Raw genomic sequence first — 16,631 nt, 5'->3', positions numbered from 1 at the left:
CATCGCCTTACTCCAGATGCCCCCACGCTGCAGGTCTACCTAGTTCACAGTGCAGAGAAATCAGAAAAGGACTCAGTGAAAGCCAGACAGAGAGCAACAAGGCCAGCAGCCAATGGGGTATTTCAGCAGCATCATGGGAACGGGGGGGTTCATTTTAAATCAAGTCAATGTTTCTTGAAGAAGGAAGTTGAGGTAATATTCAAAGCAGGGCATTCTCAAGAGTCGGCGCCTGAGCTCACACTGTCTGGGGTGGAGCCGGAGGCGGGAGAATACACAGCACACAGACCTTAGAGCCAGACCTGGCTCTCATTGCCAAGGGCCCTGAAACTTGGAAGACACTGTCCATCAACGAGACACCTGGCATAGGAGCACCTACGGTAACACGCGCCCACTAAGAGATTGAACTTTGCCTTCTCAAACCATTGCTCTGGATATGCACCCGGAAGGATGGCGCAGGCCAATCAGGAGGCTAGGAAACAGGCTTGCATCAATAATGCAAGTCCTGCTTCCCCTCGTTTTTGCCCCCTCCAGCTCCTTATCCTCTTGCCCCCACCCCCCTGGATGCCCCGCCCTCTCACCTGCTATTCCGTCACCTCGGGCACTTGCTGCCTGCTTTGGCCTACCACTATCAACACAGAAAAGGGACGTTCTCTCTTTTCTACATTGTGCGGTGGCCATCTTGTTTTTTGAAGGGTAACATGGCTTGCGCTGTCATCGGGCACCTGATTGCCTTTAGACCAAAACAAATATTAGCACCCTGTAGGGTGGTTGGGTTTGATCAGACCCTAAACCCTCGTAAGAGCTCCTGCTTTCCTGGGACCCTCCATGGCTCAGGATAGCGGGAGATTCTCGCCCAAGGCTGCGGCCCAGCTTAATAGCACATTACAAAATGCAACCGAAGATTATTTAAAAAGTTTATTTTCACCGTCAACCACATTTATTTTCCCATAAGTACTGGCCTTGCAGTGTGCTGTTTGTCTTTGGGAAGCAAGTGCCAGGTGCGTGGGCATTGTCTGAGCTGCGCGGGCACAGGGCACGCATCAGCATTCCACCTAAAGTCACCATGACTGGACCTACCCAAGCAGCAGGCAGAGTGAGGCCCCCTTCCCAATCCCAGCTCTCATGTTCCCCGAATAGCCGTGCTTTCAAACTTCCAACCCTGGTGCACGGGGCGGACAGTAAACCGGTCATGTTCACGGTCCAAAGCTTAAAAATCGCCCATCCGCAGGACACCTTGTGGCTGAGGGCTGATGACCTCAGCCGCCTGCACTTCTAGAAAAGAACATTTCCTAATTGATGATTTATGTTTGCAGAGCTAATGTTTATACAGGGAATTGGCAATCAAGTTTTAAAAAAAAACTCTTAACAGGCCCTGTTATTACAAAACTCACAGCCACTTGCAAAAAGCATGTGACACACCTCTTACGCTCAAACCTTTGAACCCAGGGGTACAGGAGTATCCCTGCAGCAGCAGCATAACGCCACTGAGCTACTTTAGCAGAACAGTGTATTTATTACACCCCTGTCTGATGTCAGAATAAACAGCCGCCACTTCCTCTTCATAGGGAAAATCGTAGTGTAGTTCTGCCCGGTGCCAAAGCCAATGGGTTTTGGGTGTCATATGTGAAGGGCAGCCCCAAATGCCCAACACACCTCCTGCCATGACTAAAGGGCAGTGATACAGTCCACACCATTACAGCCGACAGCCATCAGCACTCATCAGGACACCGGCACACACTTGGCAGCAGGTGGAGCAGGCTAACACAACACAGGTACCGAGGAGGGTCCTTGCTGCACTCATATTTCCATGATTTTCACTTCTATAGACCTTAGAACGATGCCCCATCTGAAAAGTTACACTGGGATTATCTGGCGCACTCCAGACTATTAAACTAGATAATAACTCTAAGTTCTGCTTGCTTCCAAACTTTCCCAAATTTATACCAAAGAGGGTCACTTGATTATAAGCAATGTGTTCCGTGTATATATCACTCAATGAATTTCCAATTCTATACAAGTCCTAATTCAGATCCTTCCCATGCGCCCATAACTCACCACATGTAGCATCATAGAATCAGTTCAATTCATATTTTCATTCGATGTCCAATTCCCCAATATAACTCCATAGTTGACTGCAATGACTATCCTGTTTGCTTGCCCATACTATTAATTTTACAATCCCTCTGCGGTGCCCCGGACATCATTATTGTTTCTCCCACGTAACGTAAACTGTTCTTACTTCATTGATGACCACCAAGTGCACAAGTGCAAGGTGTGTGGGCATAACGCAGCAGCATAGTAACGCAGTAGCATAGTAATGTAGCAGCATACTAACGCAGTAGCATACTAACGCAGTAGCATAGTAACGCAGCAGCATAGTAACACAGTAGCATTGTTACGCAGTAGTATAGTAATGCAGTAGCATAGTAACGTAGTAGCATTGTTATGCAGTAGCGTAGTTACGCAGTAGCATACTAACACCATAGCAGAGTTATGCAGTAGCATAGTAGGGCAGTAGCATAGTAACGCAGCAGCATAGTAACGCAGTAGCATAATAACATTAGTTGTATAGTAACGCAGTAGCATAGTAACGCAGTAGCATAATAACATTAGTAGTATAGTAACACAGTAGCATAGTAACGCAGCAGCATAGTAACGCAGCAGCATAGTAACGCAATAGCATAGTAACGCAGTAGCATAATAACATTAGTAGTATAGTAACGCAGTAGCATAGTAACGTAGTAGCATAAAAACAGTAGTATAGTAACGCAGTAGCATAGTAACGCAGTAGCATAATAACATTAGTAGTATAGTAACGCAGCAGCATAGTAACGCAGCAGCATAGTAACATTAGTAGCATAGTAACGCAGCAGCATAATAACATTAGTAGTATAGTAACGCAGCAGCATAGTAACGCAGTAGCATAATAACATTAGTAGTATAGTAACGCAGCAGCATAGTAATGCAGCAGCATAGTAACGCAGTAGCATAGTAACGCAGCAGCATAGTAACATTAGTAGTATAGTAACGCAGCAGCATAGTAACGCAGCAGCATAGTAACATTAGTAGTATAGTAACGCAGCAGCATAGTAACGCAGCAGCATAGTAACGCAGTAGCATAGTAACGCAGCAGCATAGTAACGCAGTAGCATAGTAACGCAGCAGCATAGTAACGCAGCAGCATAGTAACGCAGCAGCATAGTAACGCAGCAGCATAGTAACGCAGTAGCATAGTAACGCAGTAGCATAGTAACGCAGCAGCATAGTAACGCAGTAGCATAGTAACGCAGTAGGATAATAACATTAGTAGTATAGTAACGCAGCAGCATAGTAACGCAGAAGCATAATAACATTAGTAGTATAGTAACGCAGCAGCATGGTAACGTAGTAGCATAATAACATTAGTAGTATAGTAACGCAGCAGCATAGTAACGCAGTAGCATAATAACATTAGTAGTATAATAACACAGTAGCATAGTAACGCAGCAGCATAATAACATTAGTAGTATAGTAACGCAGCAGCATAGTAACGCAGTAGCATAATAACAGTAGTATAGTAACGCAGCAGCATAGTAACGCAGTAGCATAATAACATTAGTAGCATAGTAACGCAGCAGCATAGTAACATTAGTAGTATAGTAACGCAGCAGCATAGTAACGCAGTAGCATAATAACATTAGTAGTATAGTAACGCAGCAGCATAGTAACGCAGTAGCATAATAACATTAGTAGTATAGTAACGCAGCAGCATAGTAACGCAGTAGCATAGTAACGCAGCAGCATAGTAACACAGTAGCATAATAACATTAGTAGTATAGTAACGCAGCAGCATAGTAACGCAGTAGCATAATAACATTAGTAGCATAGTAACGCAGCAGCATAGTAACATTAGTAGTATAGTAACGCAGCAGCATAGTAACGCAGTAGCATAATAACATTAGTAGTATAGTAACGCAGCAGCATAGTAACGCAGTAGCATAATAACATTAGTAGTATAGTAACGCAGCAGCATAGTAACGCAGTAGCAAAATAACATTAGTAGCATAGTAATGCAGCAGCATAGTAACGCAGCAGCACAGTAACGCAGTAGTATAGTAACGCAGTAGCCTAGTAACGCAGTAGCATAGTAACGCAGCAGCATAATAACATTAGTAGTATAGTAACGCAGCAGCATAGTAACATTAGTAGTATAGTAACGCAGTAGCATAGTAACGCAGCAGCATAGTAACGCAGTAGCATAGTAACGCAGCAGCATAGTAACACAGTAGCATAATAACATTAGTAGTATAGTAACGCAGCAGCATAGTAACGCAGCAGCATAGTAACGCAGTAGCATAATAACATTAGTAGCATAGTAACGCAGCAGCATAGTAACATTAGTAGTATAGTAACGCAGCAGCATAGTAACGCAGCAGCATAGTAACGCAGTAGCATAATAACATTAGTAGTATAGTAACGCAGCAGCATAGTAACATTAGTAGTATAGTAATGCAGCAGCATAGTAACGCAGTAGCATAGTAACGCAGCAGCATAATAACATTAGTAGTATAGTAACGCAGCAGCATAGTAACATTAGTAGTATAGTAACGCAGTAGCATAGTAACGCAGCAGCATAGTAACGCAGTAGCATAGTAACGCAGCAGCATAGTAACACAGTAGCATAATAACATTAGTAGTATAGTAACGCAGCAGCATAGTAACGCAGCAGCATAGTAAAGCAGCAGCATAGTAACGCAGTAGCATAATAACATTAGTAGTATAGTAACAGCAGCATAGTAACATTAGTAGTATAGTAACGCAGCAGCATAGTAACGCAGTAGCATAGTAACGCAGTAGCATAATAACATTAGTATTATAGTAACGCAGCAGCATAGTAACATTAGTAGTATAGTAACGCAGCAGCATAGTAACACAGTAGCATAGTAACGCAGCAGCATAATAACATTAGTAGTATAGTAACGCAGCAGCATAGTAACATTAGTAGTATAGTAACGCAGTAGCATAGTAACGCAGCAGCATAGTAACGCAGCAGCATAGTAACGCAGTAGCATAATAACATTAGTAGTATAGTAACGCAGCAGCATAGTAAAGCAGCAGCATAGTAACGCAGTAGCATAATAACATTAGTAGTATAGTAACGCAGCAGCATAGTAACATTAGTAGTATAGTAACAGCAGCATAGTAACGCAGTAGCATAGTAACGCAGCAGCATAGTAACGCAGTAGCATAACAACATTAGTAGTATAGTAACGCAGCAGCATAGTAATATTAGTAGTATAGTAACGCAGTAGCATAGTAACGCAGCAGCATAATAACATTAGTAGTATAGTAACGCAGCAGCATAGTAACATTAGTAGTATAGTAACGCAGTAGCATAGTAACGCAGCAGCATAGTAACGCAGTAGCATAGTAACGCAGCAGCATAGTAACGCAGTAGCATAATAACATTAGTAGTATAGTAACGCAGCAGCATAGTAACGCAGCAGCATAGTAAAGCAGCAGCATAGTAACGCAGTAGCATAATAACATTAGTAGTATAGTAACGCAGCAGCATAGTAACATTAGTAGTATAGTAACACAGCAGCATAGTAACGCAGTAGCATAATAACATTAGTAGTATAGTAACGCAGCAGCATAGTAACGCAGTAGCATAGTAACGCAGTAGCATAGTAACATTAGTAGTATAGTAACGCAGCAGCATAATAACATTAGTAGTATAGTAACGCAGCAGCATAGTAACGCAGTAGCATAATAACATTAGTAGTATAGTAACACACCAGCATAGTAACGCAGCAGCATAGTAACGCAGTAGCATAATAACATTAGTAGTATAGTAACGCAGCAGCATAGTAACATTAGTAGTATAGTAACGCAGTAGCATAGTAACGCAGCAGCATAGTAACGCAGTAGCATAATAACAGTAGTAGTATAGTAACGCAGCAGCATAGTAACGCAGCAGCATAGTAACATTAGTAGTATAGTAACGCAGCAGCATAGTAACGCAGCAGCATAGTAACGCAGCAGCATAGTAACATTAGTAGTATAGTAACGCAGCAGCATAGTAACGCAGCAGCATAGTAACGCAGCAGCATAGTAACGCAGTAGCATAACAACATTAGTAGTATAGTAACGCAGCAGCATAGTAATATTAGTAGTATAGTAACGCAGTAGCATAGTAACGCAGCAGCTTAATAACATTAGTAGTATAGTAACGCAGCAGCATAGTAACATTAGTAGTATAGTAACGCAGTAGCATAGTAACGCAGCAGCATAGTAACGCAGTAGCATAGTAACGCAGCAGCATAGTAACGCAGTAGCATAATAACATTAGTAGTATAGTAACGCAGCAGCATAGTAACGCAGCAGCATAGTAAAGCAGCAGCATAGTAACGCAGTAGCATAATAACATTAGTAGTATAGTAACGCAGCAGCATAGTAACATTAGTAGTATAGTAACAGCAGCATAGTAACGCAGTAGCATAATAACATTAGTAGTATAGTAACGCAGCAGCATAGTAACGCAGTAGCATAGTAACGCAGTAGCATAGTAACATTAGTAGTATAGTAACGCAGCAGCATAATAACATTAGTAGTATAGTAACGCAGCAGCATAGTAACGCAGTAGCATAATAACATTAGTAGTATAGTAACACACCAGCATAGTAACGCAGCAGCATAGTAACGCAGTAGCATAATAACATTAGTAGTATAGTAACGCAGCAGCATAGTAACATTAGTAGTATAGTAACGCAGTAGCATAGTAACGCAGCAGCATAGTAACGCAGTAGCATAATAACAGTAGTAGTATAGTAACGCAGCAGCATAGTAACGCAGCAGCATAGTAACATTAGTAGTATAGTAACGCAGCAGCATAGTAACGCAGCAGCATAGTAACGCAGCAGCATAGTAACATTAGTAGTATAGTAACGCAGCAGCATAGTAACGCAGCAGCATAGTAACGCAGCAGCATAGTAACGCAGTAGCATAATAACATTAGTAGTATAGTAACGCAGCAGCATAGTAAAGCAGCAGCATAGTAACGCAGTAGCATAATAACATTAGTAGTATAGTAACGCAGCAGCATAGTAACATTAGTAGTATAGTAACAGCAGCATAGTAACGCAGTAGCATAGTAACGCAGCAGCATAGTAACGCAGTAGCATAACAACATTAGTAGTATAGTAACGCAGCAGCATAGTAATATTAGTAGTATAGTAACGCAGTAGCATAGTAACGCAGCAGCATAATAACATTAGTAGTATAGTAACGCAGCAGCATAGTAACATTAGTAGTATAGTAACGCAGTAGCATAGTAACGCAGCAGCATAGTAACGCAGTAGCATAGTAACGCAGCAGCATAGTAATATTAGTAGTATAGTAACGCAGTAGCATAGTAACGCAGTAGCATAATAACATTAGTAGTATAGTAACGCAGCAGCATAGTAACATTAGTAGTATAGTAACGCAGTAGCATAGTAACGCAGCAGCATAGTAACGCAGTAGCATAATAACAGTAGTAGTATAGTAACGCAGCAGCATAGTAACGCAGCAGCATAGTAACATTAGTAGTATAGTAACGCAGCAGCATAGTAACGCAGTAGCATAATAACATTAGTAGTATAGTAACGCAGCAGCATAGTAACATTAGTAGTATAGTAACGCAGTAGCATAGTAACGCAGCAGCATAGTAACGCAGTAGCATAATAACAGTAGTAGTATAGTAACGCAGCAGCATAGTAACGCAGCAGCATAGTAACATTAGTAGTATAGTAACGCAGCAGCATAGTAACGCAGCAGCATAGTAACATTAGTAGTATAGTAACGCAGCAGCATAGTAACGCAGTAGCATAGTAACATTAGTAGTATAGTAACGCAGCAGCATAGTAACGCAGCAGCATAGTAACATTAGTAGTATAGTAACGCAGCAGCATAGTAACGCAGCAGCATAGTAACGCAGCAGCATAGTAACGCAGCAGCATAGTAACGCAGCAGCATAGTAACGCAGCAGCATAGTAACATTAGTAGTATAGTAACGCAGCAGCATAGTAACGCAGCAGCATAGTAACATTAGTAGTATAGTAACGCAGCAGCATAGTAACGCAGCAGCATAGTAACGCAGCAGCATAGTAACGCAGCAGCATAGTAACGCAGCAGCATAGTAACGCAGCAGCATAGTAACGCAGTAGCATAGTAACGCAGTAGCATAATAACAGTAGTAGTATAGTAACGCAGCAGCATAGTAACGCAGCAGCATAGTAACATTAGTAGTATAGTAACGCAGCAGCATAGTAACGCAGCAGCATAGTAACATTAGTAGTATAGTAACGCAGCAGCATAGTAACGCAGTAGCATAGTAACATTAGTAGTATAGTAACGCAGCAGCATAGTAACGCAGCAGCATAGTAACATTAGTAGTATAGTAACGCAGCAGCATAGTAACGCAGCAGCATAGTAACGCAGCAGCATAGTAACGCAGCAGCATAGTAACGCAGCAGCATAGTAACGCAGCAGCATAGTAACGCAGCAGCATAGTAACGCAGCAGCATAGTAACATTAGTAGTATAGTAACGCAGCAGCATAGTAACGCAGCAGCATAGTAACACAGCAGCATAGTAACGCAGCAGCATAATAACATTAGTAGTATAGTAACGCAGCAGCATAGTAACATTAGTAGTATAGTAACGCAGCAGCATAGTAACGCAGCAGCATAGTAACGCAGCAGCATAGTAACGCAGTAGCATAGTAACGCAGCAGCATAGTAACGCAGCAGCATAGTAACGCAGCAGCATAGTAACGCAGCAGCATAGTAACGCAGCAGCATAGTAACACAGCAGCATAGTAACGCAGCAGCATAATAACATTAGTAGTATAGTAACGCAGCAGCATAGTAACATTAGTAGTATAGTAACGCAGCAGCATAGTAACGCAGCAGCATAGTAACGCAGCAGCATAGTAACGCAGCAGCATAGTAACGCAGTAGCATAGTAACGCAGCAGCATAGTAACGCAGCAGCATAGTAACGCAGCAGCATAGCAACGCAGCAGCATAGCAACGCAGCAGCATAGTAACGCAGCAGCATAGTAACGCAGCAGCATAGTAACGCAGCAGCATAGTAACGCAGCAGCATAGTAACGCAGCAGCATAGTAACGCAGCAGCATAGTAACGCAGCAGCATAGTAACGCAGCAGCATAGTAACGCAGCAGCATAGCAACGCAGCAGCATAGTAACGCAGCAGCATAGTAACGCAGCAGCATAGCAACGCAGCAGCATAGTAACGCAGCAGCATAGTAACGCAGAATTGGAAATTGTATGAACATAAAGTACAACATAATAAATGTGCATGAAATTGGAAAGTGTTTTTGAAACATAATTAATATCCGGGGAACTGCACAGGGATCCTAAAATTAACAGCATGGCCAGGAATACAGGATAATCATTGCAATCCAATATGGAGTAATATTGGGGAAATGGACATCGAATGAAAATATGAATTGAACTGTTTCTATGATGAGAAATGCGGTGAGTTGTGAACGCATGGGAAGGATCTGAATTAACCTACAGGACTTGGATAGAATTCTAAATCAAGTGTGTAACCTATACACGGAACACATTGCTTATAATCAAGTGACCATTTTTTGGTATAAATTGTGACATTTTTGAAACAAGCGCAACTTTGGGATATTATCTAGTTTAACAGTCAGGTAGAGCACGCGTCTGTTCTGTCACACCGGGCATCTGGCACTCTCTCCATTAAAATGACAGCGCTGGCAACTAGGTGCAAGGAAGGCACATACAGAATGCTCGCCCTTCAGCAAATCACAAGATAGCCAATAACGACTCACCCCCTGGCATGGATGTGTATGTAAAGATCTATGTCACACACTATGCTATCGATAGCTCGTGCTCCACTCGGCGCACTGAAGCAGCGCCTCGGAGTCAAAACCAAAGCCTATGGAGCAGTAGCAATGGCACGAGGTTCAGCTCTGCTAGTCGCAGACATATTTCACCTATTGTGATAGTTTTAACATTACAACCTTTATATAGTAACATTTTCTAGGAGTTCTACTAACAAGTGTAGTAACCCTTTACTACCCGTTCAAACGACGCACAATATAGTGGCAGGTCACAGACACAACATAGGCTGGATAAACATGACAACACCACGGAATCCCTAATCAAACACATGAAATAGTACCGCCCTGCAGTACAGGGTCCTATGCCATTACTTTTGTCTCAGAGAGGGGTCGCATAAGAGACATCACGAGCCAGAACTACAAAAGAAACGAGAAAAGGAGTCCCCGTGAAGTGACCACGAAGAAGGATCAGAGCAGGACACTGATACCCAAAGAATAGAAATGAATACATTGAGGCCCTGCGGAATGATGTAGCCAGAGCCCCCTCTGGTGGCCACCCAGTGAACTCATAAGCGAAAACAGTGTTCACGCCACTGACACGATAGGACTGGGTATCTATCCACAGTTACTGCACTATTATATAAACCAACAGACTGGATAACACCCGCGGGAGTATGTTTTCTTTATTTCTGTCATTTCTCCCCCAACCTCCTGTACTGTTCTCTTCTGTCCAATTTTCTTTAAAGGGAATTAACGGGTCGGAGCACATCTGTTTCAAACAGTCTGCAGGGGTCCCATCTGGGTTCCCCAGTTTACAGAAGGAAGTTAAGCTCAATACCCGTTTCTTGGCATTTGTCTCTTACTGTTCTCCGGGATTTCTCGAGTGGTTTCTATCCCGGGACTCCCCGACTCCTGAGGGCTTCGTGCCCAGCAATGTCTCCTGGTTCTCTCTCCTGATGCCATGGGAGAGGGGGGCCGCCACTCCCAGAGCCCGCAGTCATCACTGTGTCTTGGGCATGAGCTGTAGCTTGAACTCCAATGTTATTGTGTTTTTCCTTTTCATGGATTTGTTGTTCTCCGTTTGTTCTATTGTGACATGCACAGGGGCGATATTAAGTTACAGCACAAACTCGTGGTATTGTGTTGCTTTTGTCTATTTTTTTCTATTTATATATAATTTATGTCTGCAATGTTTGTATAAAACATACATATTTAAAGTGTATGCATTTTTTGACACCAGCCACTTTATATGTGATGCGCTTGAGCTGTTCTGACAACATGTAGAGGTCTAGTTGTTTACTCGCTTGTTAATCATGGGTACTAACAAACACACATTTAGTGGGTATGTGTTCTCTCCATGGCATCGTGTAGTAGCTCCTTTTGAGCACAGAATAATTGCCGATATAACGGCCTGATGCATCCTGTAGCATTCCAAGGTTTGCCTCTATAGGCTGGAGTTCCATAGGCAGGGAGACAACACCACCTCCGGGCTTGGCTTCCTCAGGCGACTCCTGAGTGCCTTCTCAGGGTCCCGATGACCTCGCCCTGCCCCGTTTCTCTGGCAATGCCCCTCCTCGTCGCCCCGCCATGGGATTGGCTTCCACTCCCTCGTACCTATTTCTGGCTTCACTCGTCTTCAGCCACTCCTTCTGGGCCCTGCTGCTCCTGACTGATTCCCTCAGGTCATCACCTGTGCTGGTTCTCCTTCCAATATCTGCTCTTCTCCTCTTTAACCACTGCCATGTCCCTCCTTCCAACCTTTGCCACTCTCTTCCTTTCACCTTTTCGCTTCTCCTTTTAGCAGCAGTGGTTTTGCTCATCTCAAGCTCCAGTGAGCTGCCACTTTCACCATCTCTGCTCTGCTGGTCTCCTTCCTCAACTCACCGCTCTCCTTCCACCACCTGCTGTCCTCCGCCCTTCAATCTCTGCTGGTCTCCTTCCTCCACTTGCTGCCCTCCTCCCTTCAATCTCTGCTGGTCTCCCTCCTCCACTTGCTGCTCTCCTTCCTCCACTTGCTGCCCTCCTCCCTTTAATCTCTGCTGGTCTCCTTCCTCAACTCACCGCTCTCCTTCCACCACCTGCTGTCCTCCGCCCTTCAATCTCTGCTGGTCTCCTTCCTCCACTTGCTGCCCTCCTCCCTTCAATCTCTGCTGGTCTCCCTCCTCCACTTGCTGCTCTCCTTCCTCCACTTGCTGCCCTCCTCCCTTCAATCTCTGCTGGTCTCCCTCCTCCACTTGCTGCTCTCCTTCCTCCACTTGCTGCCCTCCTCCCTTCAATCTCTGCTGGTCTCCTTCCTCCACTTGCTGCCCTCCTCCCTTCAATCTCTGCTGGTCTCCTTCCTCCACCATCTGCTGTCCTCCTTCCTTCAATCTCTGCTGGTCTCCTTCCTCCACTTGCCCCTCTGCTTCCACCATCTGCTGTCCTCCTCCCTTCAATCTCTGCTGGTCTCCTTCCTCCACTTGCCCCTCTCCTTCCACCATCTGCTGTCCTCCTCCCTTCAATCTCTGCTGGTCTCCCTCCTCCACTTGCTGCTCTCCTTCCCACCTGCTGTCCTCCTCCCTTCAATCTCTGCTGGTCTCCTTCCTCCACTTGCTGCCCTCCTCCCTTCAATCTCTGCTGGTCTCCTTCCTCCACTTGCTGCCCTCCTCCCTTCAATCTCTGCTGGTCTCCTTCCTCCAGCATCTGCTGTCCTCCTCCCTTCAATCTCTGCTGGTCTCCTTCCTCCACTTGCCCCTCTCCTTCCACCACTTGCTGTCCTCCTCCCTTCAATCTCTGCTGGTCTCCTTCCTCCACTTGCCCCTCTCCTTCCACCATCTGCTGTCCTCCTCCCTTCAATCTCTGCTGGTCTCCTTCCTCCACTTGCCCCTCTCCTTCCACCATCTGCTGTCCTCCTCCCTTCAATCTCTGCTGGCCTCCCTCCTCCACTTGCTGTTCTCCTTCCACCACCTGCTGTCCTCCTCCATTCAATCGCTGCTGGTCTCCTTCCTCCACTTGCTGCCCTCCTCCCTTCAATCTCTGCTGGTCTCCTTCCTCCACTTGCTGCCCTCCTCCATTCAATCTCTGCTGGTCTCCTTCCTCCACTTGCTGCCCTCCTCCCTTCAATCTCTGCTGGTCTCCTTCCTCCACTTGCTGCCCTCCTCCCTTCAATCTCTGCTGGTCTCCTTCCGCCATCATCTGCTGTCCTCCTCCCTTCAATCTCTGCTGGTCTCCTTCCTCCACTTGCCCCTCTCCTTCCACCACTTGCTGTCCTCCTCCCTTCAATCTCTGCTGGTCTCCTTCCTCCACTTGCCCCTCTCCTTCCACCATCTGCTGTCCTCCTCCTTTCAATCTCTGCTTGTCTCCTTCCTCCACTTGCCCCTCTCCTTCCACCATCTGCTGTCCTCCTCCCTTCAATCTCTGCTGGCCTCCCTCCTCCACTTGCTGTTCTCCTTCCACCACCTGCTGTCCTCCTCCATTCAATCTCTGCTGGTCTCCTTCCTCCACTTGCTGCCCTCCTCCCTTCAATCTCTGCTGGTCCCCTTCCTCCACTTGCTGCCCTCCTCCATTCAATCTCTGCTGGTCTCCTTCCTCCACTTGCTGCCCTCCTCCCTTCAATCTCTGCTGGTCTCCTTCCACCACCTGCTGTCCTTCTCCCTTCAATCTCTGCTGGTCTCCTTCCTCCACTTGCCCCTCTCCTTCCACCATCTGCTGTCCTCCTCCTTCAATCTCTGCTGGTCTCCTTCCTCCACTTGCCCCTCTCCTTCCACCATCTGCTGTCCTCCTCCATTCAATCTCTGCTGGTCTCCTTCCTCTACTTGCTGCCCTCCTCCCTTCAATCACTGCTGGTCTCCTTCCTCCACCATCTGCTGTCCTCCTTCCTTCAATCTCTGCTGGTCTCCTTCCTCCACTTGCCCCTCTCCTTCCACCATCTGCTGTCCTCCTCCCTTCAATCTCTGCTGGTCTCCTTCCTCCACTTGCTGTCCTCCTCCCTTCAATCTCTGCTGGTCTCCTTCCTCCACTTGCTGCTCTCCTTCCACCACCTGCTGTCATCCTCCCGTCAATCTCTGCTGCTCTCCTTCCTCCACTTGCCCCTCTCCTTCCACCATCTGTTGTCCTCCTCCTCCCTTCAATCTCTGCTGGACTCCTTCCTCCACCATCTGCTGTCCTCCTCCATTCAATCTCTGCTGGTCTCCTTCCTCCACTTGCCCCTCTTCTTCCACCATCTGCTGTCCTCCTCCCTTCAATCTCTGCTGGTCTCCTTCCTCCACTTGCTGCTCTCCTTCCACCACCTGCTGCCCTCCTCCCTTCAATCTCTGCTGGTCTCCTTCCTCCACCATCTGCTGTCCTCCTCCCTTCAATCTCTGCTGGTCTCCTTCCATCACCTGCTGTCCTTCTCCCTTCAATCTCTGCTGGTCTCCTTCCTCCACTTTCTGCTCTCCTTCCACCACCTGCTGCCCTCCTCCCTTCAATCACTGCTGGTCTCCTTCCTCCACCATCTGCTGTCCTCCTCCCTTCAATCTCTGCTGGTCTCCTTCCTCCACTTGCTGCTCTCCTTCCACCACCTGCTGTCATCCTCCCGTCAATCTCTGCTGCTCTCCTTCCTCCACTTGCCCCTCTCCTTCCACCATCTGTTGTCCTCCTCCTCCCTTCAATCTCTGCTGGACTCCTTCCTCCACCATCTGCTGTCCTCCTCCATTCAATCTCTGCTGGTCTCCTTCCTCCACTTGCCCCTCTTCTTCCACCATCTGCTGTCCTCCTCCCTTCAATCTCTGCTGGTCTCCTTCCTCCACTTACTGCTCTCCTTCCACCACCTGCTGCCCTCCTCCCTTCAATCTCTGCTGGTCTCCTTCCTCCACCATCTGCTGTCCTCCTCCCTTCAATCTCTGGTGGTCTCCTTCCACCACCTGCTGTCCTTCTCCCTTCAATCTCTGCTGGTCTCCTTCCTCCACTTTCTGCTCTCCTTCCACCACCTGCTGCCCTCCTCCCTTCAATCACTGCTGGTCTCCTTCCTCCACCATCTGCTGTCCTCCTCCCTTCAATCTCTGCTCGTCTCCTTCCTCCACTTGCTGCTCTCCTTCCACCACCTGCTGTCATCCTCCCGTCAATCTCTGCTGCTCTCCTTCCTCCACTTGCCCCTCTCCTTCCACCATCTGCTGTCCTCCTCCATTCAATCTCTGCTGGTCTCCCTCCTCCACTTGCCCCTCTCCTTCCACCATCTGTCCTCCTCCCTTCAATCTCTGCTGCTCTCCTTCCACTATCTGCTGTCCTCCTCCATTCAATCTCTGCTGGTCTCCTTCCTCTACTTGCTGCCCTCCTCCCTTCAATCACTGCTGGTCTCCTTCCTCCACCATCTGCTGTCCTCCTTCCTTCAATCTCTGCTGGTCTCCTTCCTCCACTTGCCCCTCTCCTTCCACCATCTGCTGTCCTCCTCCCTTCAATCTCTGCTGGTCTCCTTCCTCCACTTGCTGTCCTCCTCCCTTCAATCTCTGCTGGTCTCCTTCCTCCACTTGCTGCTCTCCTTCCACCACCTGCTGCCCTCATCCCTTCAATCTCTGCTGGTCTCCTTCCTCCACCATCTGCTGTCCTCCTCCCTTCAATCTCTGCTGGTCTCCTTCCTCCACTTGCTGCTCTCCTTCCACCACCTGCTGTCATCCTCCCGTCAATCTCTGCTGCTCTCCTTCCTCCACTTGCCCCTCTCCTTCCACCATCTGTTGTCCTCCTCCTCCCTTCAATCACTGCTGGTCTCCTTCCTCCACCATCTGCTGTCCTCCTCCCTTCAATCTCTGCTGGTCTCCTTCCTCCACTTGCTGCTCTCCTTCCACCACCTGCTGTCATCCTCCCGTCAATCTCTGCTGCTCTCCTTCCTCCACTTGCCCCTCTCCTTCCACCATCTGTTGTCCTCCTCCTCCATTCAATCTCTGCTGGACTCCTTCCTCCACCATCTGCTGTCCTCCTCCATTCAATCTCTGCTGGTCTCCTTCCTCCACTTGCCCCTCTTCTTCCACCATCTGCTGTCCTCCTCCCTTCAATCTCTGCTGGTCTCCTTCCTCCACTTGCTGCTCTCCTTCCACCACCTGCTGCCCTCCTCCCTTCAATCTCTGCTGGTCTCCTTCCTCCACCATCTGCTGTCCTCCTCCCTTCAATCCCTGCTGGTCTCCTTCCACCACCTGCTGTCCTTCTCCCTTCAATCTCTGCTGGTCTCCTTCCTCCACTTTCTGCTCTCCTTCCACCACCTGCTGCCCTCCTCCCTTCAATCACTGCTGGTCTCCTTCCTCCACCATCTGCTGTCCTCCTCCCTTCAATCTCTGCTGGTCTCCTTCCTCCACTTGCTGCTCTCCTTCCACCACCTGCTGTCATCCTCCCGTCAATCTCTGCTGCTCTCCTTCCTCCACTTGCCCCTCTCCTTCCACCATCTGCTGTCCTCCTCCATTCAATCTCTGCTGGTCTCCCTCCTCCACTTGCCCCTCTCCTTCCACCATCTGTCCTCCTCCCTTCAATCTCTGCTGCTCTCCTTCCACTATCTGCTGTCCTCCTCCATTCAATCTCTGCTGGTCTCCTTCCTCTACTTGCTGCCCTCCTCCCTTCAATCACTGCTGGTCTCCTTCCTCCACCATCTGCTGTCCTCCTTCCTTCAATCTCTGCTGGTCTCCTTCCTCCACTTGCCCCTCTCCTTCCACCATCTGCTGTCCTCCTCCCTTCAATCTCTGCTGGTCTCCTTCCTCCACTTGCTGTCCTCCTCCCTTCAATCTCTGCTGGTCTCCTTCCTCCACTTGCTGCTCTCCTTCCACCACCTGCTG

At 47.1% G+C, this 16,631-nt stretch overlaps 1 protein-coding gene across 14 annotated transcripts in view; it reads right to left on the bottom strand.

Moving 5' to 3' along the window:
• The window catches only part of NFASC (neurofascin), a 687,691-nt gene that overhangs the window by 135,815 nt on the left and 535,245 nt on the right, over window positions 1-16,631 (bottom strand). The window lies entirely within an intron of this gene.

Source organism: Ambystoma mexicanum, chromosome 13, assembly GCF_040938575.1.
Source record: "Ambystoma mexicanum isolate Mex_15411 chromosome 13, UKY_AmexF1_1, whole genome shotgun sequence".
Taxonomy (NCBI): Eukaryota; Metazoa; Chordata; class Amphibia; order Caudata; family Ambystomatidae; genus Ambystoma; species Ambystoma mexicanum.
The sequence above is the reverse complement of the archived record's forward strand: the minus strand, read 5'-3'. Positions and strand labels throughout refer to the sequence as shown.